Here is an 11,712-nt window from a genome sequence, read left to right as displayed (position 1 = left end):
CCAGGCTGAGGAGATCATTCACCTGTTCACATCTGACACAGGTGTTGTCCCCACTCCCCTCCATGGCAAGGGCCAGGCCCCGGCACTCCCTGCAGCCAGAGGCCTGGACACCCACGTGTTTGTGTGGGGCCTCTGTCTGGGTGCCCACAGCTTTCTTAACAATAGCCTTTGACCTAGTTCTAACCATAGCTGGATGTCTGCAAGCAAGAGACAGTGGAAGGGTCAGTTGGAATGAACGCGCTGGTCGTCTGACTACTAAAAGGAATTGAACTTACCTTGTACAATGGCAGAGGCTCAGGACCCGGCCATACAAGTTACCGCCACGTGAGGCGCCGACCAGGACACACACCCAAGCACTGGTTTCTGCTCGGTGGGCAGAGGCTAGCCTCTGCTCTCCCTGGGGCTCCTTATAAGCTGACGGTGTGATGAACCACGGGAGGCGCTGGCTCCGCCCAGTCTTAGTCAGCAGCCCGCCCACCGGCTGTCAGCCCCCAGCACGAGGAGGAGGCTTTGCCCGGCGTCAAAAAAGCCCCCAAAAGAGCTTTCCGTCGGCCTTTTTAGCTACAAATCCCCTCTCCCAGCGCAGTCTTACCTGCCCTGGAGCCGGTCTCCGTCGCAGTGACATGATACTCAAGATTTCATGGGATTCATCACATGCAATGAAAAAACAAAATCAGTCAATACCAAAAAGGGCCAAGATTTCAGATTATCACCTATTTAGGTACTAATCATACCTTTCTGAAGCCAGAATACAAATCTGTTTTTAAATATCTGGATCATTTGTTTTTAAACTGATGGCAAGAGGCCAGCATGGCTGAGTTAAGACCTTCTGGTCAAAGTAAAGGGCAAGAAGGAAATGCACAGGCAGTGGAAGCAGGGACAGGTATCCCAGGAAGAGTATAGGGATGCTGTCCAGTTGTGTAAGGATGGGGTCAGGAAGGCCAAGGAGCAGCTGGAGCTGAACTTGGCAAGGGACACAAAGGATAATAAGGGCTTCTATAGGTACGTCAGCCAGAAAAAGAAGGTCAAAGAGAGTGTACTCCCCCTGATGAACACAACTGGCAAGATGGTAATAATGGACGAGGAGAAGGCTGAGGTACTCAGCAACTTTTTTGCCTCCATCTTCACTGGCAACCTCTCTCTCCACACCTCTTGAGTGGATGGCCCACAAGGCAGGGACTGGGGGAGAAAAGTCCCACCCACTGTAAGAGAAGATCAAATTCGTGACCACCTGAGGGCCCTGAACATACATAATCTATGGGACCTGATGAGATGCATCCCAGAGTCCTGAGGGAATTGGCTGATGTAGTTGCCAAGCCATTCTCCATGATATTTAAAAAGTCATGGCACTCAGGTGAAGTCCCTGGTGACTGGAAAAAGGGAAATATTGCACCCATTTTTAAAAAGGGCAGAAAGGAGGACCCTGGGAACTACCAACCTGTCAGCCTCACGTCTGTGCCTGGGAAGGACCTGTTGAAGTGGGTCCAGAGGAGGGCCACAAAAATGACCAGAGGGATGAAACACCTCTCCTAAGAGGAAAAGCTGAGAGAGTTGGGGTTGTTCAGCCTAGAGAAGAGAAGGCTCTGGGGAGACCTTATGGCAGCCTTCCAGTACCTAAAGGGGGCTTCTAAGAAAGATGGGGACAAACTTTTTAGTAGGGCCTGTTGCGATAGGACAAGGGGTAATGGTTTTAAACTAAAAGAGGGTAGATTTAGACTGGACATAAGGAAGACAGTTTTTTACACTGAGGGTGGTGAAACACTGGAACAGGGTGCCCAGAGAGGTAGTAGATGCTCCATCCCTGGAAGCATTCAAGGTCAGGTTGGATGGGGCTCTGAGCAACCTGATCTAGTTGAAGATATCCCTGCTCATTGCAGGGGGGGTGGACTAGATGGCCTTTAAAAGTCCCTTACAACCCAAACCATTCTATGATTCTATATGTCCATGCCCTAAAAAGGTAAACGTTTTGCCTAACAAGTTTCCAGCATTATCTGATGGATATTGTAAAGTGCCCCACAAACCTACTCTTAAAGAAAAGAGTAATATTTCAGTAGAATGACTTATTTGAGAATGCACAACAGACATTTTGATTACAGGCACAAAAGATGATGATACATAACAGCCATCAAAAGCTGTAGCAAGTATATGTAGCGGTGTGCTCTCCCCCTTCCCCCCTCCCTGGCTCCTGCTCAAGCCATAACCATCAGTGGGAGCTGTGATGAGTTGCACTTGGACTTTGGGGGATGGCTGGCAACACAGCCAAAACACTGTCTGGAGTGAGGACCTAGACATTTTGTTCCCATGAGAATATGACTATAGGTCAATTATCTTACTCTATAAATAGTGGACAGCCCAAGAGCCCTTTGAGCTCTCCTGCACGGCAGCAGGCTGCACGCCAGGATCTCCCCTTGAGCAGGGACGCCTCTCAAGGTTACTCCTCAAGGTTGAGAGATTCCTTGCTGCAACAGATTCTCGGTAAGTGACTAATAGCATGCTAAACTTTGAAATCTTAGCTAAGTGATATAAAGGATTGATTTTGCATATATAATTTGCCTTGAGGAAATACAATAGAAACTGGATCATCTCTATCTTTCTGGAAAACAAGGTGGCACAAAACATGTATTTCTTGCTGCTAATAATGGATGTCTTTTCCTTAGCCATCTTCTCTCCTCTTTCCAATGGCAATTAAGAAAATTTAAATAAATAAAAAACCCAACATGAATATAGTAAGATTATCAATACCTATGATTTTCTAATGTACATTTTGCTTTAGAAGAGGGATGAGACAACAGCCTGTACTGTGTGAGCATATAAAGGAAACTTGTAAAAAGAAGTCGTCTTAGAATAATTTCAGTGTAAGCATGTGTGTTACCCCTAGTCAACTGATCAGTAGTAACAGGACAGAATGAACTGTGTGTAGCTCATGAGAGTGAAAAGTATGACAGGAGCATGAGGAAGACAGAGGACTGGGACTTTGTTTATAATTTGAGCAGCTATAGGCTGTGGTAACAACTGGGAGGATATAATTTTGAGTTTTTAGACCAGCAGATAGCCACAATCTCCTGCTGCTACTGTTGTGACTAACTTTGACACTACTGCCACCAGTTCCAGTCTCACCACCAAACTATGCTGGAGAGCCCTTGTTCTAGGAAATGGTTTTCTTCAAGGACTGATCATGTATTTTGCCTTGAGAAATCATTGGAAATTGAAAAGAAAAAAATATGATCAGAACCTCCAAATTCTTAATATCAGTTTCAGAACTGTCCTCCTAGACTTCAGCTTCTAAATTTCACCCAAATGTCACTTGAGGAACCCAAATGTTTCCTTAAATGCCTGTCAGAAAAATTCAGGCGATGAGTCTGCCCTAATTCAGTGTCCCACACCAGCCCCCACAGGACCCATGTTTTCAGAGGTCTTAGCATTATATTGTAGTTTATGTGTTTTTAAAGCACAACTCCTAGTTACTGCAGCTCTAGTTGCCATAGCTCAGCTCCACTGTATTTCATATTTGAAGTGATGTGCCCACCATCATGTAAGAAAGCTGTGGCAGATTCAGTGAGGAAATTCTCCAGGGCAGCAATCAAATTTCTTAATACTGAAAGCGTCCCACATTTTAGTCTGATTTCCTAAGGGGACAAACCTTATGTGATGGCATCATTTTTATCTCTGTGACTGAGTTTTTCTGTCAGCCCTCTTTCTCACAATAACTTTTGATCCCTTTGGCTAATATCAGCCAAACTGGACAGGACAGTAGAAGTCTTAAAGATATTAAAGTACTCACAACTGCGCTGTACAAAAATGCAGCCTCAGGGTTACACGTGGTTGCTAAAAAGTAACACGTTCTGCCTGGCCAATTCAGCTGCTGAGAGGCAGATGACCAGTCACCACATTCACAGCACTACCTGTGGTGCCTCTTGCCTAATAGGCAGGCCAAAAAGAAATAGGAATATGGAAAATTGCAAGGAAGGGTGTGGGGAGGAAGTAGATGGCCTTTGGCAGTTAGGAAGCATGGGGCAGAAAGGAAGAAGGTCTTGCGGGGGTGGTGGCTGCATGAAGGTGTGGCCTCGCCTTGGTAAGGAGAAGCCTTTAGTAGCTGGTCATACCTTTTAACTCCTAAGAATGTAATTCTAGAATGAGTAGCCAGACAGAAATAATAGGGCGGATGGAAGATCTCAGTGAGGAAAAAAGCTGGATGGTAAACTTGTCTCCTTTCAGAAATTACAAAATTCATCTGTCTGTTACCACTATGGATGTCCTAAACATAGGAGGAGGAAGGCAGATTTTGTGCTTCACTACACATCACGAAATTTACACCTCAAACAGGATTTGTCTCCAAGAGTTTTTTTTGACCACATCCAATATGCTTGAAATCTGTTGATCGAAGCCTTCATGGTATCTCTTCCTTCTGTGATTTTTTTTGGAGGTCTACAAAGGGGTGAGCTCACTTTCCAACCTTCAACTAATTCTATTTACAAGGTCATTAGTCACCAATCCACTGCAAACAGGACTTCATTATGTTCTCAGATTATGTTTTTTCTCTTTACATTCTCCAACTTGACTATTCACCTTTCAGCTTTTGAGATGGAGTCCTACAAACAGCAGTCTGCATTATTCCATGAGCCTGATCCCTAGGATGCATTCTGTAACAGATAGGGAACCAACGGTAAATAATCCCAACATTAAGTAATTCCCAGGAAGGGAGTGAATTAAGGTGACTCAGGCAGTTTGGTAAGACCATATCCCTGACGAGTAAACAGACTATATAAGAACACAAAGCTGTGAAAAGAAAATGGTTGCAATTTTGTATGGCAGAACTACTGCAAAGTAATAAGAATACTACACTGGGTTTTTACTAGGAAACATTCCAGCATTTAATATATCTTAGTTTTAGGACAATATACAGTGCTTTAATTTTGCAACTTTAAAGCCATTCAGAAAGTTTCTTGTGACTGTGTTAGGATTTTAGCCATATTTAATCATATTTTAAGTGAAACTTGCCAAATACTACAAAATAAGACTTACAAAAATTTTTAAGAGAAAAGGGTTTGATTCTGTACTTACTGAAACCAAAGAGAACCTCTCAAATGAAGCACTTGCATCATAGTTAAATTTCCTATGATTCACAAAGTTACATTGCCTCTCACCAGTGAATAAACTGGAAAAAAAAGGCCACATTTTTTTGAAAATGTCATGGAACCAGAAAGTTTCAAATCATTAAATACAGATATAATTCATCTATATTGGTTAGAAACTAATACATTAAAGAAGTGGTTATCAACTTTTTGTGACGGTTTGTCAATCCTCAAAATATTCTTAGGGAGGCACAGACCCCTTGACAGTGAATAACTTCTTTGCAAGAAGTTGACTGTTCTTGCTATCTTTTGAGCAGCTCTTAGAAGTAGACCTCAAGGATTCATGGACCACAGCTCAAAAAACCATTAGAACCAAGATAATAAATGATGTGTTTTTCTACAAATGCTAAGAAGTACTTTATAAAAATCTGCATTATAGAGAAACACTCATCATATAAGAATTTTCATCACACAAGAATTATCCTGAGAGTCTAAGCAAGGGTTTGAAGTGCGTGTTAAAACTAGACAAAACCCAGGGATAAGGCTTAGACATGGGTATTTCTTCTCTCTCATACACACTGAGACATATTGCCACCTATACTGGTTTTACTATTTGTCCTTCTTAATCTCCCTTAACACTGGCTCAGAGGTCAGACTTTGAGAAGCTGTTATTCTACATTACTTTGCCTTGTAGGCAAGCAGGTAGGAAGGAAAAGCAGAGACTGAGTAGAGACCTATTATTACTTTGGGTAGGAGCACAGAGAAAGCAAGGAGCAGCATATGATTATTTCCATCAGCAAACAAGATGGAAACAGGTAAGGAATCATGACTCACAGACTGGCACTGGCTTGCAGTCAGAGCTAAGAAAAAATATTAGTCTGACTCGAAATGTGTACTGCTCCTGATGGAACCAAAGTTCTTGGGTTTTATTGTTGTTCTGCTTTTCTAACATCGTAACATACAACACACTAATAATCCTAGTACAATAAACATAATTACTGCAATGAAGAGCTGCTTAAGCCATATAAAATTAGGTAACCATGATGTAAGCTTTTCCCAGAGCTTAGTAAAACCTAGAGAAGCACCATCTTGGGCCACTTGGTGTAAGACCTTTGCATGTTCCCAAATTTTCTGGATATCGGTTTCGATCTTACCTGACTCAGCGACATAAGTACAGCAGCTTGTATTGATCAGAGTACAGACTCCCCCTACATTAGCTGTTATTATATCTAGGGCCATTCTGTTTTGTATGACCATGCCCTTCAGGGATTCTAGTTCCTTGCCCAAACAGGAAAGGGCATCAGCAGTTGAGTTTGCTGTTATTTCCATTTCTGCCAAAATATTTACTATGGCCCGTTCTAGTTTGTACACACCTAGTGAAGGAAGCAGAACTCTGACAAAACTGTGAAATCCGGTGTTATATCTAAGTAAAGGGTTGGAGATCATCTGTTTATTGAATTTTCTCCAAACACCCCGTACAATACCTCTCATACCATTTCTATGGAACATTTGTAATGGAGGAGCTAAATAACCCATAGTACAGTCTCCTGTCCAATGTCGTGGCAGCTGCTTTCTAGCCTTTAAATCTCCGCATAGCCACCAATACCCATCCGGTAGGTTACAGGTAGCATTTATAGCCAGGGAAGTATCGGCAGTGCTTCTGCCATACAAGTATTGCGCCCACTTCTGTTCTCCTTCTCCTGGAGAAGCTTTTGTATAGTTTATTGGCTTGTCAACACTAGTTATGTTCCCTTTGACCAAAGCTATTGTGGTCCAGTTGCCTAGGTCCGTACAGCTAAATTGCCCTAATGATGCTCCCGAAGTGTTGTAACTTCTGTATGGCACGGAGTGGTTTACTAATGCTAATGTATAGGTTACTTGCTCTAATGTAGAGCTTTCCATCCGACAGGAATATGAGGTTTTAAGCATTTCATATGGATTTATATCTGTCCAGTTGCTTACAGGGACTCCAAAAAGTGGAGAATCAAAGTCATCAGCTTGCCCACATATCCAACAGTCACTAACATCGGTATATTTTACAACACTCTTTACAAGGGATGCGTAAGCATTTGTGTTAATGGATGCACCTACTAAGCCACAGTACAATAAGGCTACAAGAGTCCAAATTACTGTCTTCGGAGATGGAGTTTTAAAGGTCCGGTAGGCGTCGATTCCCATTGTGGTTTAGGTTTAGATGATGTATCCATGAGGCTTGTTCTTTAATCTTGACTGCTGTGTGAGAAGTCAGCAGCACCTGGAATGGACCTTTCCATTTCAGCTTTAAAGGTGAATCTGAAAGAGATCTAACATACACATAATCTCCCGGTTTGATATTGTGCACAGGCCCATCGAGACCTCGGGCTCTAGTTCCTAAGACCAGCTTCTCTATTTCCCGAAGCTGTTTCTGCAGGCTTATTATATAATCAGTTAATACTTCGTTCCCGATTTCAGTTGATGTTCCCGCCTGCACAATATAGGGTCTCCCATACAATATTTCAAAAGGACTTAGCCCTTCCTTCGTTCTGGGCTTAGTTCTAACTCTCGGGAGTGCCAGAGGTAATGATTGAGGCCAAGGCAAACTGGCCTCTTGGCCTAGTTTTACAATCTGACCACTTGATTGCAATGAAGTGTGATCCCCTATCTGATGAGATTATCACAGGAACTTCAAATCTTGGTATTAGTTTGGCAAGGGAATGCTTCTGGCCACCCCGAAAAGGTATCCGTCAAGACCAACAGGTATCGAAAGCCCCCTTTTCTTGGGAGTTCTGAAAAATCAATTTTCCACTGTTGCCCTGGATCATTTCCTTTCCCTATTTGTCCAGGCTGGGCTTTAGGGCCTGTTTTGGGATTATTCTGCAAACATACCTCACACTGCTGTGTTATACAGGTTTTGGGAGAATATTAGCCGGCTCAAGTATTTATACAGAGCCTCTGTTCCCCAATGGGATTTTCTATGTTCTGCCATGACTACGGCCCACAACAATGCAAATGGTATTATTATTTTTCCCTGTGGAGTTTTAGCCCATTTTCTTTTTTCAATTTTCCCACCTGAGTCTTCAATTAGTTTCTGATCTTCTTTAGAATACCTGGGTTCACAATCAATTTGTATTTTACCGTCTGGGACCAGAGACTGCACCTCCAAATCACCTTTCTTTGCCACTCTTCTGGCCTCACGGTCCGCCATGGCGTTGCCCAATTCCTGAGCAGTGCTCCCTTTCTGATGAGCTTTACAATGCATAATAGCCACCTTCTTTGGTAACTGCACTGCTTCCAGAAGCTTAAGAATTTCTTCGGCATGTTTTATATGTTTCCCTTGGGTAGAGAGGAGTCCTCTTTCCCTCCATACAGCTCCATGAGCATGGACTACCCCGAAAGCATATTTGGAGTCCGTCCAAATGTTGATTTTCTTGTCTTTGGCTAGTTCCAATGCCCGAATTAGGGCTATTATTTCCGCTTTCTGTGCTGAGGTGTTTGGGTCAAGGGCTTTGGATTCTATTACCTGGTCTGCAGTGGTTACCACGTATCCCGCCTTGCGGACGCCTTGTCGAACAAAGCTGCTTCCATCAGTATACCAGGAATCTTCAGCGTCTTTCAGCGGCTCCTCTTTTAGGTCGGGTCGGCTGGAATAGACTGCTTCGATTTTTTCCAGACAGTCATGCGATACCGGTTCTCTCGTATTCCCGCTAAGAAAAGATGCTGGTTTGACAATGTTAGTAACCACTATTTCCACATCATCCTGTTCCACTAAGACAGCTTGGTATTTAAGGAACCTTTGTGGTGAGAGCCAGTGTCCTCCCTTTACTTCTAATACCGCTGATACAGTATGAGACACTATTACTGTAATCTTTTGGCCCAGTGTAAACTTATGTGCTTCTTGAATATTTAGCACCACTGCTGCTACTGCCCTCAAGCAGCTAGGCCAGCCCCTGCTTACCTCATCAAGCTGTTTAGGGAAGTATGCCACTGCCCTTCGGTATGGTCGCAGGTTTTGGGCTAGGACTCCTAGAGCTATTCCCTGCTTCTCGTGAGAGAACAGCCAGAAGGGTTTAGTAGTGTCTGTTAACCCCAAAGCAGGGGCATCCATTAATTTTTTCTTTAGCTGACTGAATGCTCTTTCTGCTTCTCCATTCCAGATGAGGTATTTTGGGTTAGATTTTAGCAGTTCATAGAGCAGTTTTACCATGAGTCCATAGTTATATATCCATAGGCGACACCATCCCGTCATTCCTAGGAACGTGCGGAGCTCTTTAGCTGTCTGCGGTCGAGGGGTCTGACAGATAGCCTCCTTTCTCGCTGTCCCTAGGGTCCGTTGGCCTGCAGTTATCTCATATCTGAGGTAAGTCACTTGCTGTTGAGCTACTTGGGCTTTCTGTGGAGAGACTCGATAACCATTAAGTCCGAGGAAATTTAGCAGACTAATTGTCCATACTATACACAATTCTTTTGTCTCGGTGGCTATCAATAGATCATCTACATACTGTAATATTACTCCAGCTCCATGTGGCTGCTCCCATTGTTCCAGGTCTTTGGCTAATTGATTTCCGAAAAGAGTGGGGCTATTCTTAAACCCTTGTGGTAACACAGTCCATGTTAGTTGTGTCTTCCTCCCAGAATCTGGGTTTTCCCACTCAAATGCAAACAGCAGCTGGCTTTCTGGGCTCAAAGGTAGGCAAAAGAAGGCATCTTTCAGGTCCAATATGGTAAACCAAGCCAATTCAGGTACTAATTTAGTTAATAATGTGTATGGGTTTGCCACAACAGGGTGCAGATCTTCAACAATTTTATTAATAGCTCTGAGATCCTGTACTATTCAATAACTGCCATCCGGCTTCTTGACCGGTAGAATAGGAGTGTTGTATTCTGATTCACACTCCTTTAACAGCCCATACTTAATGAACCAGTCGATTACTGGTCGGATTCTTTCCCTATCCTCCATTCTAAGGGGATATTGTCTAATCCTTACAGTCCACGCTCCCTGTCTTAGCTTGACTATTATTGGAGAGGCATTTTTCACCTTTCCAGGCATCTCCGAGGCCCATACTCCCGGATACACTTGGTTCAGAACTTCCTCAGGCACTCCCGAGCCAACAGGAGTATTTATGAGGGCCAAACTCAAAATTTCGATTAGCTGGTCATTTCCCACTCGAAGTTCCACTTTCCCTTTTTTAAATTTTATCTCCGCCTTTAACTGTTCTAATAAGTCTTGCCCTAGTAAAGGTCTTGGCGAATTGGGCATGTATAAAACTTTGTGTATCCCCAATTGTTTCCTTAATTTAAATTTAAGAGGTTTTAGAAAATATGCCTTTTCACTCTGGCCAGTAGCTCCCCTTACCGTTACAAAGTCATCATCTACAGGTGTCAAAGCTTGATTTAAGGCTGAAAACATTGCCCCGGTGTCAACTAGAAACTCCATGCTCCATTGTTTTTTCTCTAGCTTTAATGTAACCAGTGGATCCTCTAGGGTAGATTCCTCAGGTCCCCATCAGTCCTCCTTTGCATGGGCCTGTATCCTTCCCTTCCCTCTCCGTCTCTCTGGACACACGTTTCCCATAACTCCAAATCCTTTACTCTCTTGTAGCACCGCTACCAACTCCCGCTTATCTTTCCTTCTGTCCTCCTCTCTGCTTTCTGCCGACCTCAACTTTATCACTTGCTGCAACATCTCTTCAACTTTCCTTTTCCTTCTCTCTTATTTTCCTTCTCTAAAGCTAACACCATTGGGTCCTGTGGGGCTGTCAATCCACAGTCTGTTCGATAGTCGGGATGATTTCAGAGGGTAAAGAACATGTCTGCATACGAGACCTCATCCCACTTCCCCTCTCTCCTCAAAAACAACATTAATTGCAATAAAGTATTATAATTCAATGTTCCGTTCAAGGGCCATTTCTCCCCATCATCTAATTTATACAAGGGCCACCACTGATTACAATATTAAAGTTTTCTTATCCACACTCCCACCTGGTGGTCCTCCTATGTCCTTCCAATGAGCCAAAATACAGCCTAAAGGACTCTTCTTCAATACTCCACCACTTTGTCTGTTTCCCATGATGTCTGCCTATCTTTCAACCAAGAAATACGACGACCTTATTATGTCGACAACAACTTAACCTAACCCAGGGTAAACTGTATAAAGGGTGTGCTTATCCTGCAACGGATACACCTAAACTCTAAACAATCACTAAGATTCCTCCAAAAGAAATAATATACTTGCGACAACTTAAACACTTAACGCGAACAGACAATAATGCTTACAGAGCGGACAGACACTAGTCCGTGCTCCATCCGAAGGGGTTTTTTATAACTCCCCTTTCTACACTCCCCCCCTACAATATTTAGACAACTCTATGGCTACATAGCTCAAATTCTACTGATTCTTAATACTCCCTAAATTCCCACAGATTACCCGTTTTAGTTCACCTGAATGCTCAATTTTATCCCAGTCAGACCAGTTCCCTTGGCACTGAGTACACCAAAAATCGCTTCGAAATTGTACCCAAACAAATTCCAAGACAAATTCCCCCTATACAGACAATAAGTATAATTTGCTTCAACCAACCCCACCCCCAAGTCCATTCAGCAAACAGGTTCCACACAGTGGTTTCCACAAGTTGCTGGTTCAGTCCATGCAGGTCTTGCAACT

The sequence above is a fragment of the Numenius arquata genome, chromosome W (genome assembly GCF_964106895.1).
Source record: "Numenius arquata chromosome W, bNumArq3.hap1.1, whole genome shotgun sequence".
NCBI lineage: Eukaryota > Metazoa > Chordata > Aves > Charadriiformes > Scolopacidae > Numenius > Numenius arquata.
The sequence above is the reverse complement of the archived record's forward strand: the minus strand, read 5'-3'. Positions refer to the sequence as shown.